This window comes from Mesoplodon bidens, assembly GCF_964165515.1.
Source record: "Mesoplodon bidens genome assembly, chromosome: 16".
NCBI lineage: Eukaryota > Metazoa > Chordata > Mammalia > Artiodactyla > Ziphiidae > Mesoplodon > Mesoplodon bidens.
This window is the reverse complement of record NC_138173.1, coordinates 2,223,192-2,232,001: the sequence shown is the minus strand read 5'-3', so window position 1 is coordinate 2,232,001 and position 8,810 is coordinate 2,223,192. Positions and strand designations below refer to the sequence as shown.

General features: G+C 48.4%; 2 long non-coding RNA genes across 2 annotated transcripts; both read left to right on the top strand.

Annotated features, from left to right (window-relative positions):
* Nucleotides 1–647: 647 nt before the first annotated feature.
* LOC308604832 lies at nucleotides 648–5,063 on the top strand. Its single transcript, XR_014013559.1, has 3 exons — nucleotides 648–825; nucleotides 2,433–2,632; nucleotides 2,717–5,063. It is a non-coding gene; the product is annotated as an uncharacterized lncRNA (long non-coding RNA).
* Nucleotides 5,064–5,198: 135 nt separating this feature from the next.
* On the top strand, nucleotides 5,199–7,903 carry LOC308630317. Its single transcript, XR_014017821.1, has 2 exons — nucleotides 5,199–5,611; nucleotides 6,343–7,903. It is a non-coding gene; the product is annotated as an uncharacterized lncRNA (long non-coding RNA).
* Nucleotides 7,904–8,810: the final 907 nt, after the last annotated feature.

Sequence of the window (8,810 nt, the reverse complement as noted above, 5' to 3'; positions counted from 1 at the left end):
AGGACCAGGGCAGGCAGGGGCCCTGGGCAGGCACACTGACCAGCCGTTGTTGGTTTCCCTTTGCTAAATTCGAATACTAATTTAGACCTATGCCTAATAATGCATGCATGTGGTCTGCATATTTAGGATAATGCAGTATCAACACAAGGTTTTAGGCTGATGTTCTAATTTCACACTTGATTGTCTTCTTGGGCCTGTGATTAAAAATCACAGCTTTCCATGCTTCCTCCTTATGGGGAGACAGCAATGCATTTTCACAGAACTGCAGCTCCTGTGCCTGCAGGTGCCCCTCTCAGGGGATTCAGGGCACCAAGCTCTGCCCAGGACAGCCTGGTGCTCAGCTAACAAACTCCCTGGGGCATCGAGCTACCGTCATCCTCCTCACATTCTGTCCCGCTACCTCGGTCATCTCCTGCTAAGAGGAGTCCTTTCATTTGCTGTGGTTCTAACGCACTTGTGGGAAAAAAATATCAGACGATTTTGGCTTTGAGATTTCACACTGGAGTCTGAATCTGTGGTTTCATTCCAAAAATACCATAAGAAAGTCTGAGGAGCAGCAAAGCCAGGGGGAAAAAATAGCTGACATTGAGATTCAGTCCCAAGCATCCACAAATATTTCTAGAATCTTTTTTTTTTTTTTGGTCAAGGAAACCTTTCTTCAAAGAAAACCTTAGTCATTGAAGAGCCAGCTGTGTGAGAAACAAGTGAGAAAGACTCTCCTTGAAACGGGCCCGGATGCTGCCTGCCCTTCTTTTCAGACACCCCCCTGGAGTTCATCGGGCAAAACTGACACCATCTCCTGGCCCCCAAACTGTGCTCCAGAAAGTAGGTGTCTTCAGATACTTCTCAAAGACTCCTCTGGTCCCAGGCCCGTCGATGCTGTAGACTGAATCTTCTTGTGGTTTCTTTACTGTATTGGACAGGAGTTCTTACACCAGAGATCTGGACACCCCACGGCCTCTCTGCGTCATGGTCACTGCCAGATGAGATGTCCTGTAGGCTGCCGGCCCCTGCTCTCCCCGGGGAAAGACCTCAGGGAGAACAACCCCTGACCTATCTGACCACTGCCTGCAGGAAGAGGGGTGCTGGGAAGGTGGGGAGGAGGGACAGTAACTCAGGGCCCACGTGAGGCTAGGGGGAGGGGAGGGATGTGAGTAACCCATGTACATTTACGTTGGGTCGTTTCCAGCCATGAGGTCAATAAGAGTAAATGCCGGTACCTGGGCACTCTCTGCAGCCCAAGAATCCAACACAGAAGCTCTGTTGACATCCTGCCATCACCTCCTGCATCCCTCAGCAGAATGACAGAGCACAGCAACTGAATGACGGGTGTCTCTTCCTCGCTGGGAACTAATATTTCTCAAATGAATCTGAATATTTACCCTCCTGTCAATTTCTAGTTCTATAGTGGCTTCCACTTCCTTGTAATTATGGGCATTTTAATGATTTCTGAGAAAGGACACAAAGAACAAGGAGTGGAAAAAAGAAACTTTCGAGATTGTGTCACACGGCTCACACAGGTCGTGCTAAATCTATGGATGTAAGTTAAACAAATTGATACTCTATCCAGTCTGTCAAATAGATCAACAACTGATTTTTTTTTCTTGTGAGTTTTTCTTCTTTTTCTTAAGGAATGGGTAAAATGCTCTGGGTAAACAGGTAAACCGAAAGATCATTCTGAGCCATCACCTCAGCTGTCGACTGTCCGCATCCTGATGGTTTTCTACCCTCCTGAAATTTTCCATTCGACTTGGGTGGCTGGTTTTACATTTTTTCCTGGACCCCTGCACCCTGTGGGGCTTGGGACTCCACCAAAGACAGAAGTGAACGGCCACCTGCCTGTGGTCTCCTAGCTCCTGCCCGCCTGGCCACACGAAGCTGGAGGGAGGAGAGACCTGCCCCAGGAAACTTTTAAAGGGAAAGGAATTTTGTGCCAAGGCTAGTCTTCATATGCAGACGGAGAAGCCTTACTTCACCTCCTCTTTTCACATCAGGCTTTCATTTGTTAGATGGTAAAAGACAAATAATTTAACTGTATCTATGTATCTATAGGAAATTTGATAGCATTTTAGAACTAGAAATAGATTGGTAGATACTTAGATTCACTTGTGAAATATTTTTTTTACACTCTAAAAAAGACTGAGCCAGAGATAAACCTGCTAAAATCCTAGCTGTAAAAGCAAAAAGACCTTCACGGGCTTTTCTGTCATAGCCCCAGACTTAAGTGTCGTAGGGAGTTTCCAGCCCCTGTTGGGTATCCATCCCTCCTGGGAGATACTTTTCTAAACCTAATAAGTGAATGATACACAGACAAACCCCTGCAATTACTACTCCGAGAGAATTAACATTTGCTTTCCGAAGATTCCTGTGGCCATCAGTGTTTTAACAGGACAACTGTTCTTACATACTAACATGGCTCTTTTTTTTCCTAGGAAATTGTTAGTTGCGGAATCAAACTGGCCAACTGGCTGCAATCTCTGTGAACCGAACGCAGGTGGGACATCTCCTTTGTGACTCTCACTTTGAAAGGTGCCCTGAGAGTAACAGGCTGATGTGGGACCATGTTAAAGCTGCTTTGAGGCAGCGCCTGGGAACACGGTGACACCAAGGAGGGCAGAACACAACCTCAGAGGTAAATCTCTCCTCTTCAACTTATCCCCTCCTCCAGTCCACATTCTGATAAAACCCTTCAGTAACTTCCTAAACTTTCAACCAGCACGGTTCTCACCAGGCATCTAGGCTCGGAGGCTGTCCTGCATTCCATTGATCGCCTTCAGAGTGAGCTCTGCACAGAATACGGATGCCAGGACACTGCACGGAGCTACACCCGGCCCCTTGGGAGCCTGTTTGCACAGGTCACTTTCTACATGGAGTCACGTGACATGGATCAACTCATAACCCTACAAAGCAAGAGAACCATCAAAGTGCAATATCGTAACAACCATATTTGTGTCTGCAACTCGTTAAAAAGAAGCTGTGTTCTACCTTCGTTTTCTACAGAAGCAGACTGCATGTCCATCCTGATATTTTCACCCTAAACCTAATACACTGTTTACCTAACGGAAAGATTATCCAGCGCATAGCTGCCTTTATTCTTTAGAATGCGCTTTTTTTCAATATAAATAGTGGCAAGATTACTATTTAGAAATGATCTTCCTTAGTTTGCAGAGCCCCAAAGCTAGTGGGCTTGTCCTTATACCTTATCTTTGCGTCTGATGTTGAATTACACATCTCAACGAACCTCTCCACTGACAAGAAGCAAGAACAAGGTGATGGGCTGATGAGGGGTCAGTGCGTTTGCACACGTGACATGACTGTTCTCGGGACACGTCTTTGCAGAGGGACGTCTGACTGCAGATCCACGTCCGCAGAGGCTCCCTGGTCCCGGTCCCATGTGAATCTGCACTTGGCTACACTGGGGCCCATGTGCTCCTTTCCCTCACGCCTCTCAGTGGGAGGTGGAAATGGGGGGTGGGGGTGGAGGGGGGTAGTGCCTCGGCCCCTCCCTCGGCTCCAGCATCCCTGCCACGTTAGCACCACGTGTGGCTGCAGAGCTTTACAACACAGCAGCCCTTTTTTCTGTTTCATTGAGAAATAGCTGATGTCCATTACTGTATACGTTCAGCATATGCTCAAGGCGTTCAGCCTGATGGTTTGATTCACACACGTTGTGAAATGATCACAGTAGGGTTAGCTAACATCCCTCGCCTCATATAGATACAATAAAAAGGAAAGAAAGAAGAGGAAAAATACTTTCTCCTTGTGACGAGGACTCTTGGGATCTACCCTCTTCTCAACTTTCGTATATAACACAGAGCAGTGTTAATTCTGTTTATCGTGTGGGACATCGCTTCCCTAGAACTATTTTATCTTGTAACTGGAAGTTTGTGCCTTTTGACCACCTTCATCCAACCCCCTCCTTCCACCTCTTACCTCTGGTGACCACAAGTCTGATCTCTTTTTCTCTGAGTTTGGTGTTTTATTCGTTTTGTTTTGTTTAGATTCCACATATAAGTGAGATCGTAGGTATTTGTCTTTCTCTGACTTATTTCACTGAGCATAATGTCCTCAAGGTTCTTCTATGCTATCGCAGATGACAAGGTTTCCTTCCTTTACATGGCTGAGAATATTCCATGAACTATACATACCACCCCTTCTGTGCGCATCATCCTTTACATGGCTGAGAATCCTCCATGATATCTATGTACCGCCCCTTCTGTGCCCATCATCTGCCAGCAGACTCAGGTATTTCCACACAGGCTGTTGGGAACACGGGGTGCGGCAGACACACTTTCTGAGGGAGAGGGTTCCGTCTCCTTTGCGCATGCGCCTAGGCGTGGAGCTGCTGGACGGCGTGGGAGGCCTGTTTGTAACGACTGAGGCGCCCCACGCTGTGTTCCACGGTGCCTGTGCCCCTTTACAACCTCTCTGTGGGGACGGCCATCATCCCAGGACGGGCCCACAGAGCTGGTGTGGGCGGTGGGGTAGGAGCCCCCCCACCCGAGGCCTGCGGATGGACGGGAGCTCTTCTGACAGGCACGCGGAACCAACGAGACCCCCGCCCCGGGACGGCCGGTGTACTCCCGCCGGGCGGCCCGGGGCCCGAGGCAGGCCCGTTCCCAACGGCCACGCTGTTCCCGGCTCTGCTTTGACGCCATCAGGAGGACGGCCCGGGAAGATGAGGCCACACTGCTGAGCCCGGCACGGCGTTTACACCGAGTCACCCCCGTGACCCAACAGAGGGTCCTTTCAAAGTCTTCAGAGGCAAACAACCTTGAAAATGGTGAGGAATGCGCCGCTCGTTCAAACTAGGGGTTCTGTCCCCAGGAGCTGTGCAGCCCGGCTCCAGCACGTGCCAGACTGGCGGCCCCCGACAGCAAGGGCCCAGGGGCGCCCGCGACGCGGGAGGCGTTGTGCGAAGCCAGCTGCTCGCTCTTCAGGCCCGCCCGTTGCTTCCCCCACTACAACGGCCGTGTGCTTGAGCCGGAGTGACCAGTGACCCACCCACGAGGGAAGACCGCCCTGCCCGCCGCTGCCGCAGCCCCACGCTACGGAAGGGATCTTGCCTTGGGGCCCAGAGCTTCCTCACCGCGGAGGCTACCGCGATCCTGAGTTCTCGCGAGCTCACGCGGCTCCGCCCCTCGCTCGGGGCAGCGGCTGGGAAGGAGGCGCGCGGGCCCCGCCCCGCCCCGGCCCGGCTCTGCTACTGCGCTTCCGCGGAGCGCCGTGGACGCCCCGGGGCGGGGGTGACTCCAACCGCCCGCCCGGCCGGGCCGGGCCCGGCGGGGCGGGTCTCTGGGGGGAGCGCCCTCACCACCCCTGCCGGGGGCCACCACGCTCTCGCGAAGCTAGTCAGCCGCTGCGTCCGCTCAGAGGAAAGTGCGGGACGCCTCGCCTGCCAGCGGGTGCCCAGCCCCACCTCGCCCCGCGCCCGGGCTGTCTGATGGCGCCGCCCCAGGCGCTGACCTCGGCCAGCCTGGTCCACCACCGGCCTTTCCCGACCGGCAGCCCCGCCCCTGCACGACCCAGCGGGGCATCACCTCCTGGCGTGGTCCTCCACTGACCCACCCCCGGCCCCGGGACAGGGCACTTTGCCGTGTTTTCTGCCTGGGTAAGAGTTTACTTGAGGAGAAGGTCAGGTTCAAGGTGGAGATAAAGTTTAATCATCTGTGATGAGTTACCCGGCGGCTCGTCCAGTGTCTTCCAAAGTGCGCTTGGCTGATCCCGGGACCCTTCAGTGAAGTTCACTTCTGATTATAGTCTAAAAACATATGCTCGCTCTTATAAAAACTTCTTTGTCGTAGTGAAATTTTGGCTTGAAAGATACATTCATAGGGTAAAATTTTAGTTTCTAAAGTAAATTACTCTCAAATTAGTTTTTTAAATAATTAGGTTTAGGTCCCCGGTTTGGGGGCTCTGCACATCGTGGGTTGCTCACATTTTTCCTTTAAAAGAGAGAACTTGGGTATTATCCAAGTTTTGAAAAATATTAGAACACGAAGTCTGATCTTAACTATGTAAAATGCATTCACAGAAAAAATTGAAGGGAAACATAATAAAGAGCGAACACTGGATATTTCCAAAGGGAGCCATGGGTAATTTGTTATTTCCATGCTGTAAAATGTTCATCATTCACTTTTATCCTAGAAAAAAAAGAGTCAATTTTTAAAATCTATCAGCTCTGTGTGAAGACCATGACAAATGGCATGCTGAACTTAGCAACCAAGTTACCAAGCAAAAATCCAGAAACACTTTCTATTAATGTGAAAAAAAATTTAAGAATCAATATTTTGGGAGGCTTCTAAAGTTCCTTGATTTGTATTTTCCTACAAATGCATACAGGTCTGAAGTTGTTCGTGTTGGAGCATTTTCACAGAACACGTAGTGGATTACTCAGGACATGAGGCAGAAGCAGCCGTGAGCACAGGGTGCCTCGTATGCCGGAGCTGAAGGGTGGCGGTCCTGAGGTCTGGGACAGCAACCCGGGCAGGCGAAGAGGAGGGGCACACAGGAAATACAATGGGCAACATACTGAACATTGTTGAAGCTGCATGCTGGGAAAATCGAGTTCATTATACTGTTTTCTCTACTTTAGTGTATGCTTAAAAATTTCCATAATACATGTTTAAAAACTAAAAGCACAAAACTAACCACTCAGTGAGATACTATTCTCCACCTCTCAAAATGGCTATAAAAAAGATCAGTAACACCAAAAGTGGTCCAGATGTGGCACTCTGAGAACTCTCGAGCAAACCAAATCCGTTTAGGAGACAAACGCTGTTTATAGTGAAGCCTGCATTTTAAAACATGGATTGGATAGAAACTTTATGGGTTTTTTATCTATGCCACAGCCTAAATCTTTTCATGCCTGGACAAACGCTCGTGTTTAAATCACGTGTACATTTATTTGGAGATGATTTTCCTCTGTGTGTGTGTGTGTGTGTGTGTGTAAAACTGATCACAAAATTCAAGTCCTCTCATCCTTTCTAGATGTGATTAATTTGGCTTAGATTACAAACGGTATAAGACTAGCCCCAAACTTGTGATGGGCGGGCAACTTTGATGTAATTGTGACCTGAGCAACACAAACCCTTGTCACCACAGTGTAGACATCATAGACGTCCATGTACCACTGTATACACTGGAGATCTCTATATTAACTTAACACTTAGGACCTGCATACACAGAAAGAGTTCATATGTCTCAGCTCTGAGCGATGGACGTTTTCATATTTTTTAGTTCATTTACTTAAAATGTAATGAGTCACCAGCAGTTTACGGAATTTGTTTTCTATTTAAAGAATGTTGCCTAAGAAATAAAGGAGATGGAGTCTAATGCTGAACTATGACAATTCTAAAGTTCTTGTATAATTACAGTACATTACAACCAATCGAGAGCTGACAATTTAAGTTGAACTGTCAAGTTAAAATATTCTTTGAGCTCAGTAGTTACGACTTGTCTCTAATCTTCTAACACTGTGTATACAGGTTTCATTTTCACAATCTTAAAAAATGTGCATAAAATCACTAGAATGTTATCTTTAAAAACATGTTGAAATAAAGCACAGAAGAGTGAAAACACAGCTATAGATATGGATACAGAGACAGATAAAGATGTAGATAAGATATGGAGATGGAGATGGGGACCGGGGTGGGGATGGGGATGAAGATGGAGGGAGACACAGAGAGAGACAGAGTCCGAGGGGAGGACGGACTGAAAACCCACGTGACCACTGCCTAGATCCAGACCCCGAGCAGAGCAAGAAGCCCGAAACTCCCGCTGTGATTTGTCCAATCACGATGACCTCCCTTCTCACGAAAAGTAACCGCAATGCACATTTATAACACCAGTTTGTTTGCCTGGTTTGTTACTTTATATAAATAGAATCATACTGTATATATTCTCTGGTGTGTGTCTGCCTTCCTTATTTCAACATTCAGTTTGTGATTCACCCCACTCCTGAATGTAGCTATTGTTCATTCTATTTCAGTGCTTTTTAAGACCTCACGGCATGCAGATCCCACAAAATACATATCCATTTTGCTCTAACGGACTTTTGAGTTATTTCCAATCAGGACCTACTACAAACGCCGTCGCTATGAATATTCTTGAACAAATCTCTCGCTGCCGTGTGGATGCATTTCTGGGGGGTGTATATGCAAAGGGGAGACATTTTTTGTAGGTAATACCAAACTTTTTCTGAAAGTGGTCCCTGTTAAAAGAAAGACATAGAGCAACTCGGGCTTACAGACCCAGAAGAACCAGGACACTCGTTTGAGAATTGACTTTAAAAACTAAGCCGAGTGTAACTTACTTAAGAAGCAAACTTTTCCTTGACGAATATATTTTTCCATTGAAGTGCATCACTATGAAAGAGAGGTTCTTATACTGTCTCAGCGTGGACGTGACTGAATTCTCTGCTACACTCTGAGGCCCGCGGAGGTTTCTAATAGGGCAAACGATGTCTTCGGGCAGGCTTTCCTTTCCAGATGTTGAGAGAGAGGCATGAAACCACACGGGTCCGCGAAGTGGCTGCAATAACGAGACTATGTTTAAGTCCACACATCCAAACGGCTGCCGTCCTTTAAACTGGCCATTTTGGGGAAACTTGGGCATTTACAAAAAGAGGAGACTCTCAATTAAGTAACGATGGGCGCAGCCTCCCGGGTGGGCGCTGGGAAGGCCCGCAGCCCACACCCACCCCCAGCGCCCGGGCCTGCCGTCTTCTACACGCAGGGCTGAGCCCTGAGCCCGCTGCATAAACCCTTCCGTGGCTCCCCTTTCTTCCAGGTCCAAGTCTGAGTGCTTGT